Genomic DNA, 9,840 nt, shown 5'->3' on the forward strand with positions numbered 1-9,840 from the left:
GTTTAAGTCCTCATAACTTGGAGTAAACTCTGCAATGAAATCTGTCAGGGCTTGAACTTTTATTGCATGCCTTGGTTGATATCTGATGTCAAATTCACTAAGCTCGACAGCCCATTGGATCAGTCGTCCTATAGCTTCTAGCTTGTTCATTGCTTTCTTAAGCAGGTGATCAGTCATGACATTGATGACATGAGCTTGGAAGTAATGCCTAAGCTTCCTGGAGGCCATTATCAATGCAAAAGCCAGCTTCTCTATTAGCGGATATCGTCCTTCCACTCCCCTTAGTACTCTGCTTGTGTAGTATACGGGCTTTTGCACTCTTCCTTCTTCCCTTATCAATGCTGAACTAACGGCATGTGGAGTGACTACTAAGTACAAATACAACTCCTCTCCCAGCACGGATGGACTTAGCAAAGGAGCCATAGTGAGGTAGATTTTCAAGTCCTGGAAAGCTTTTTGACACTCGTCCGTCCATTCAAATGCTTTTTTAAGTACCTTAAAAAATGGCAAACATTTATTAGTAGCTTTAGAGACAAACCTGTTAAGGGCAGCAACTCGTCCGGTAACAGATTGGACTTCTTTGATATTTCGCGGAGGTTCTATGTTTAGTATCGCCTGGATCTTGTCTAGATTTGCTTCAATCCCCCTATGCGAAACCATAAATCCCAGGAATTTCCCGGATGATACTCCGAAAGCACATTTGCTGGGATTCAACCTCATGTTATACTGCTTACATGTGTCAAACGTTTCCTGTAGGTTGTCCAGGTGCTTCTCCTCGTCCTGACTTTTTACCAACATGTCATCTACGTAAACCTCTACATTCCGCCCAATTTGTGGACGAAACATGTGGTTAACCAACCTCTGATATGTTGCTCCAACATTCTTTAAACCGAAGGGCATCACCTTATAACAGAATAAGCCTTGACTCGTGGCAAAGGATGTCTTTTCTTGATCTGCGTCATCCATCCTTATCTGATTATATCCAGAGAAAGCATCCATAAAGCTAAGCAGCTTGTGTCCTGCAGTAGAATCTACCAATTGGTCAATGCGAGGCAACGGGTAGCTGTCCTTGGGGCAGGCCTTGTTCAGATTGGAGAAGTCTACATACATTCTCCACTTACCATTTGCCGTCTTGACCATTATTACATTGGCCAACCAATCTGGATAATAAACTTCTCAAATGAACTTTGCTATGATCAACTTTTGCACCTCTTCTTTAATAGCATTGTCTCTTTCAGGAGTAAACACCATTTTCTTCTGTCATATAGGCTTAGAGGAAGGATACACATTTAGACGGTGGGTAATGACACTAGGGTCTATACCTGGCATGTCCTCATGACTCTAAGCAAATATGTCAATGTTTTTCCTCAGAAAACGGATGAGGTCTTCCTTAACTACCTCTTCTAAATCTGCTCCAACCCTGGTGCATCTCTCAAGGTTTCTTTCATCCAAAGAAATGTCTTCCAATGCTTCAATGGGCTCCACACAAGTTTTCTTTCTTCAATGTTCATTGTCTGAATCTGTTCGTCCATGGCCAACATGGCCAGGTAGCACTCTTTAGCTGCTAGTTGATCTCCTTGCACTTGTCCTACTCCATGTTCTGTTGGGAACTTAACTGACAGGTGGTAGGTGGACGTGACTGCCTTCTAACTATTTAGAGTTGGTCTTCCAATTATGGCATTGTAGGATGACGAACAGTTAACCACTAGGAAATTCACGTCCTTAGTTACTTGCTACAGATATGCCCCCACCACTACAAGTAACGTGATGGTACCCACATGCTGCACTTTCATTCCTCCAAACCCTATCAATGGCGAGCACACTGTATGAAGCTGATCTTGTTCAAGCCTCATCTATTGAAAGGCAGGGTAGTACAATATATCTGCTAAACTTCCGTTATCCACCAACACTCTCCTGGTTGTATAATATGCTATAAGTAAAGTGATGATAATGGCATCGTCATGTGGATGATGGATCCTTTCAGCTTCTTCGTCGGTGAATGAGATAGTTGACTCATCGGTCCCCCTCGTCCTTGGTGATCGTCAAGAAAGTTGGACGTTTTGCACCACTTTGAGATACGTTTTCTTTGCCTTGGAAGACTGTCCTACTGAAGTCCCTCCTATAATAACCCTTATCTCTCCAAGTGGGGGCCGTAATGATTCTTCCATTTTTCCCTTCAACTTCTCATCTTTATGATCTCCTCCAAAGAAATGCCTCAACTTTCCTTGTCTAATAAGATTCTCAATCTGTTGCTTCAGGTCATAACACTCGTCCATGTCATGGCCATGATCTCTATGGAAGCAACAATACTTGTTCTTATTGTGTTTGTTAGGATCACCTTTCATCTTCTCAGGCTGCTTCAAGGAAGGATCATCTTTGATCTGCATGAGCACTTGATCAAGTGGGGCATTCAAAGGTGTATAATTTTGATTCCTTGCTGGGGGGCCTGTCTTCCTATTATCTCGGTCCTTTTTGTCGTCCGTCCGTCCCTTTTTTGGACGGGGCCCTTGTTCAAAGTGGTGGTTCGCTTCCATTTTCTCAGTTCTCTTCCTCTTATTGGCTATGATTACGTCTTCTGCATTCATAGAGTTCTGAGTGGAGTGGACGAGTTCAGCCATAGTTTGAGGCTCTTACTCGTAAAACTTGTGGATGAACAGATCTGAATTAAGTTTGTTATGAAAAGCTGCCAAAAGCAACTTATCATCCATCTCGTCCACCTTCAATGCTTCCCTATTAAAACGGGTGATGAAGGACCGCAAGCTTTCACTTTCTCCTTGTTCTATAGTCAACAAGCTGGACAAAGAATGTTTGTGTCTCTATCCTCCGATGAAGTTATTGACAAACAACTTACTCAATTCTTCAAAAGAACTTATTGAATTCGGGGGTATTTTACCGAACCACACTCGTGCTGGGCCCTTGAGAGTGGTAGGGAAGGCTCTACACATTATTTCATCAGGAACCCCTTGAAGATGCATAGTGGTCTTAAAGGTGGCAATGTGATCAAAAGGGTCTCGTGTCCTATCATACGAATCCAGAGAAGGCAACTTGAACTTTGGTGGTAGAGGGTGACCGTTAATGGAAGCCGTAAAGGGGGAATCAGTTCTGTGGATGAAATCTTCTACAGGATTCGCCCTTCTCATGTTCTCTTTCATTTCTTCCATGACTTTCTTCATTTGGTCCATCTCCTCTTTCAAGTGTGGCACCGTTCATGAAGTGGTACCTCTTAACTGACTTCCAATTTCAGCATTTTCTCTATCATCATGACTCTATGTTTGTCCTCCTCCTTCAAGCTCTTCATGTGTCTGCCTTCTTAGATTAATCTCCCTTCTTAATTCTTGGTTTTGGCGAGTTAACTCCGCCATTGCAGCCGCCATAGATTGCACATGGACAGATGATGTCTGCATGACCCGTGTAGATTGGCGATCGCGATGGAAGTTGCTTGAAGCGTCTCTACTTCCCTGATGGCCTGGGCTAGTAGCCCTTGATCTGGTCCGTACCATTCAACCTTTTGTCACGGAAAAGAAAAACAACTGCAAAATAATCTTTCCCACAGACGGTGCCAACTGATGTTTCTTGGAAAATCAGTAGGTTGGATGATGTGGATTAGGATGATGTGTTGGACCTGAAAAAGAATTGACAAAAGTCAGAGCAGACCGGGGTGACCGGCCACAAATCCTCCGATGATGAAGTTAGTTTCTTTCTTCAGGAAATCTGAAATTTTAAGATTCTAGGAATATTGTCTAGAATGAACTTACCCTTCTTCACAGGAGTAGAAGTGTTTATATAGGTCGATGTAAGCGGTTATTCCTTATAACTTCCCCTATTATTAAGGAGTCCATAGGATTTGGAGTCAACTCCTGTAACTGTCGTGGGAGTTATGTTTCTTTGACTATCGTTTCCATAACTATCATTGGAAACGGTTCATCACAAAGAAACCTAATTCCAAGTGTAGAGCTCGTCCGTCCAAACGTTTCTAAGGACGGACAAGCTTCTTAAGGGACCTCGTCCGTCTAAAAGCTTCTAAGGACGGACGAGGTCATTAAGGACGCCTAGGACGATCACTACATGTGCTTGGTTCGCCCTAGTTGGTCTTTCATTGGACGAGCCATATGGACGAGCTCAGGAGTTGGTGTTTTTTGTAACACCATCACCTTTGATTCCTTAATTAAATTAAATAATGTGATTGTATTGAGTCTATTGACTAATGAGCCATATGATTCAATTTAATTATCATTGAAAGGAATAGCATTTTTTTTTTTTTTTGTATTTTACAACTATGATGTTGAATTTAATTAGGTAACTTAAGTTATTGCATTTAAAAAATTGTATATAAGTTTTGCCTAAAATAATACAATTGACCACGTGGATACATGTATTAGACGATAATCAGTTATTGTGCTCACGAAGATCTGTTTGGAATCCGCTTATTTTGATGAAATTGAAAACTTTTTACTGAGTGGTCAACTGTGGTATTTTACATACTACAAGGATTTAATAAGTCAATTTTGTAGCACAAAAACTGTGTGTTTGAGAATGACCCATATCACAAGAGACCTCTTTGCATTTAAACCTTATTTTAAATCAACACGGATAGAAATGTATTACATTAATATCCTGAATAATTTCTTTAAAAAAAAAATCTTGAATATCATGCCCCACCATTGTAAGATATTACATTTTAACCATCGCATACCTTGGTGCGATGGTTACTCCATAAGTATAAATACTTGTGGGGTGTGGGGGGCAAGAGTCAGAGTTCAAGTCTCTAAGAGGGAGTTTTACACACATATACACTTAGATTATACTAAAGTAGAAATTCTATTTTGTATTAAAAAAAAGATATTACATTTTTAAAAAATAGGGTTAAATATAATAAATCTGAACTAGTATAATATAATTGATTGAACATTAATATCTTTAATATCTTTAACATGCATATATTATATGGATTCAGCTTAAGTTACAAATGTTGTAACTCTAAATAATGTTACACAATTATATTTTAAAAATTTTATCATTGGATTATATATTCTATATATTCTTAACATGTATACTAATTTTTTATATCAATTATATGTTATTTACTATTCGATTCATAAACTCATATTTTATACATTATTTTAAACTACAAAAACTTGATTTTAAATAATTAATTGATAACATAGCTATTGATTTTTGATCATATTGAAATTTTACAAGTGTGGAGAATATAGAAAAATAATATGATTCAATAATAGATTTATTAAAATTTGAATATATATATATATATATATATATATATGTGTGTGTGTAAGCGTGCGCCCCCACCATAGTAAAGTCTTACAGTTTTGAATGTTAACTGGGATATGCACGTAACTTTATTTATTTATTTTCTTTTTTGAGAAGGATATGCACGTAAGCTCATGTAAGTAAACGACACCATTTTGTGGGAGATCGATATATATCGGTAATGACAAAACGAGTCGGCCATTCAATTGATTCGATAGTGGACTCCAATTTCAACATCTAGTTGCAGCTAATTTTGATTTGGTAAGAAAAAAAATCCAAAACAATGAACAAGTTGGCAATAAAATAATCTAGGAAGAATTTCAGTAAAAGCTTTGGCCTACCATGGGGTTTGGCGGTTTGTATAAACATCACCAACCTGTTATATCCATAAAATATTGAATTATTCTATGATTTATTTTGTAATGCTTGCATCTATTGTGATGTGTTCTATATCATATTTTTATAAACTTAATTTTAACAAAGCATGATGATGTAGTAACTGTCAACAGTACCAATTAAAAAAGAATTGAAAAAACCCGCCACATTTGTTAGTCAAACACGCACGAATTATAAATGATTTTGTTACCTGGATTGAGAAGAGTCTATGTTTTATAGAATGAGCTCTTTGCCATGATGTAACTTTTGCCTTTTCTAAAGAATAAAAGTTTCAGCTTCTTCTAAAAAAAAAAATAATAATAATAATAATAATAATAATAAATGGGATTCCAAACTCAAATTTCTAGTTTTTTCTCAGACTCTCTCCCAATCCTTATTTAGGTTTATGTATGTTCATAAGACATAAGTTTTAAAGGTAGAATGGCATTCTTCTTTAATTCTTAGGTTTATTTTTATTGGTTTATTGTCCTTAAAAAATAAGATGGGCAACAAGTGCAAGTAAAACTTTTTTTTTTTTTTTTTTAAGGTGAAGTTTTGAAGAATTGTTCATAGGCCAAATAGCTGAATAAACAGAGGTGGGATTGGCAGGGAATATGGCAAATGAGCACATAGTATACTATAGCATATTTATTAATTAATACTAGTTTAGCTAAAATTGATTTTTTCAGAGCATTCAACTTTTTAGAGCATATCCTTCTCAAAAAAGAAAATAAATAAATAAAGTTATGTGCATTGGAAAATGAGTGTGAGGCTAAAGAGTTTTAAAGCCGGTGTTGTATATTCAAGAGTTAAGTCCTTTTGGATATACATCACTGTAAGTTTTTTTAAGACATTCTCCCCTCTCCCTGTGTGTGTGTTAAAAATATTTAGTATTTTTGAAAGAAAAAACAATAGGTTAATCCCACATTGGAAAATGAGTATGAGTTAACGAGATTTAAAGCCGGTACTGTATATTCAAGAGTTAGACCCTTTTGGATATATACCACTGTAAGTTTCTTTAAGACATTCTCCCTCTCTCCGTGTATGTGTGTTAAAAATATTTAGTATTCTAAAAAAAAAAATAGTGGGTTAATCCCACATTGGAAAATGAGTATGAATTAAAGAGGTTTAAAGTCGGTACTGTATATTCAAGAGTTAGGCACTTTTAGATATACACTATTGTAAGTTTCTTTAAGACATTTTCCCCTCTCCCCGTATGTGTGTTTAAAATATTTAGTATTCTAAAAAATATATATATATATATTAGAACACTTAGACCATTCCCATAAACATAGGTAATTGAATTTTTTAGCTAAAATCTAGTTGGCTCAATCCAAAATGTACCCCATTCACCAGCTAGCGTATTTATTATTGTAATTACTAGTTTAGCTAAAATTGAATATTTTTTCAATTTTTTAGATCACTTAGGGTACGTTTGGTACACTAAATATGAATTACGACAAGAATTGTAATCTTTTATTACTAGGAATAAAATGTGTTGTAATGTAATAACTAAACTTATTCATTAGTTTGGTTGTGAGTTATAACATTAGAATGAAACTTAACATTTATTTTTGGAAAATTCTTAGTCATATAATTATATTTCCTTAAAAATTGTTATTTTTAAATTTAAGAGAGATATGTTTTTTTTTTTTTTTTTATAATTTTTTTTTTTTTTTTTTTTTATAATTGTTAGATGTATATGGAAAGTTTGTTTACTTGGAAATATATTAAGTTTTGAAATTATTACACTCACTAAGGAATAGCTAATACAACCTTTTAAAGAGGAATAGTTATTCCTCATTTTGAAGAATAGCTATCCATAAGGAATGATTATTCTTTATAATAAAAACATAATCAAACTATAAAATAATTAAACCATAGGAATAACTATTATATTACAGCGCCTATTACAGTCTACCAAACATGCCCTTAGACCATTCCCATCAACATAGGTAATTGAATTTTTTAGTTAAAATCTAGTTAGCTCAGTCCAAAATGTACTCCATTACACCAGCTAGCATATTTATTAATTACTTGATTAGCTAAAATTGAATTTTTTTTAGAGCACTTATAGAGAGCATTCCTCTCAACATGAATAATTGAATTTTTTAGCTAAAATCTAGTTAGCTCAATCCAAATTGTAATTGAATTTTTTAGCTAAAATCTAGTTAGCTCAGTCCAAAATGTACTCTGTAGGGATAAGGGCCCAAATTTGTATATTGGGCCTTGGGTTTTGGCCAAGGACGTTGATTGGTCCGAGGACGGATAAACAGTAGTGAGAGTGTTAAGTTCAGAGTCCCATAAGTAACATGCAAGTAGAAAGGCTGGGAAAGGTGGTCCGAGGGGGAATATCTCCTCGGACAAGCCAAGCACAGATCGAATGCATATCCTATCACTCAAAGTGACCTTCCAGGAAACTCCACTGCTAGGGGCATCCATTACGGACACACTAGAAGAGTGGAAGGCAAGAAATATCTAAGGAAAAGCTGCTGCCACCGCATTAAATGTTCTGTAGCTAAATTTCTAGCTGCATTTATGTGGAGAAAACCCTTGAACAGTGCTGCATTGGCTATCCCAACTCATAGAGGGCCAGAAAGGGTGTCCGATGCGACAAGCACTACAGTAGTGGCCTGGATGATCAACAAATGGAGGGCCAAGATCATTAGAAGGGAGATACATAATGTAAGGGACCCCTAACAAAAAGAGATCGAAAATTAGAGAGAGAAATCTAAAGAGAAACACTGTAGCAGTCAGGAAATGATTGTGTAATCATACCTAAGATAAATATACAAGAACTGATTTCCTTGGACCTGTCCAAGGATGACTTTCTTCAGTTGAAATCCATCTACCTTTCTGTTAATGTCATTTGAATCCACTTTGTTAGCCATCCAACTCATTCTAGCCCAGTTTTCCAACCCACTCTCTATAAATTCATTGTTTTGGACTTTTTGAGCCCGAGCCTATTCATTTTTTGGGCTTGAGATCTAAACTCGGTCCTTACATACTCCATCACACAGCTTGTGCTTGTCAAATTTCTTGAAAGATACAATATCTCATCAAATTTGATTTGGTACCATAGATCACCAAATATATATTAATGGTTATGGGTATGAAGGAAATTTCACCCCAATTTATATTGCTCGACTTGGGTGTCTCATGTGGGTTTTTCCTACCTCAAAAAGGGAATGGGATGAGGATTTAGGGAAAACATTTGCCTCTACATGTGGGCGAAATAGGGATGGGATTTTCTTGCTCAACCACCCTAAGCCACTGCATCATCCAAAGCCTCTGCTCCCATCACCTAAAGCCCTCACAGTCCCAATCACCCTAAAAAATAAAAACTACAACACGTAGTTCTTTTTTTTTTAATGTTCATGTTCACCCAAATATATGTACCCTTGAGAGAGAGAGAGAGAGAGAGAGAGAGAGAGAGAGAGAGAGAGAGAGAGAGAGAGAGAGAGAGAGAGAGAGAGAGAGAGAGAGAGAGAGAGAGAGAGAGAGAGAGAGAGAGAGAGAGAGGATTCTCCTCTTTCAACTGGACTTTTATATGGTTCAAAAATACTCTTAAACCTTCAACTCCACTTAAAAATAAAATACCTACAAAATAGGACACTTTCCTACTAATCAATGTCTTAAAAAAAAAAAAAAATTATGACACTAAACCAACAAAAAAAAGCTTCATCGCACACACAAAGCGCATGTGATGAGGCTAGTACTATTAATAACAAGATTTTCTATTTAATTTTTAATATTTTATGTACTAAAATACCCTCACACAAATTCTTAAACTCTTTAAAATACTCCTATCTTTTAATTCAATAATTTTAAATTTAAAAACACAATCTGATTAAAAGAGTAATTTACTATTTTTAAAAGAGTTCCTAAGTTTTAAGCTTTTAAACTTTTATCAAAACCCTAAAAATTTGGAAACTATCTTTATCTCACTTTTAAACATTATTTCACTAAACCTAAAATAAAAAAGAGCCATATGGCTCACGCAAACACGCAAAGTGCATGTGATGAATCTAGTACTATTAAGAAGAAGATTCTCTGTTTTGTTTTCAACATTTTACGTACTAAAATATTCTCATACAAATTCTTAAACTCTCTACAATACCCATATCTTTTAGTTAGATAATTTTATTTTTTTAAAAGTTTCTAAACTTTAGGCCTTCATAATTTTATCAACTCTCA

Source organism: Quercus robur, chromosome 10, assembly GCF_932294415.1.
Source record: "Quercus robur chromosome 10, dhQueRobu3.1, whole genome shotgun sequence".
Lineage (NCBI taxonomy): Eukaryota > Viridiplantae > Streptophyta > Magnoliopsida > Fagales > Fagaceae > Quercus > Quercus robur.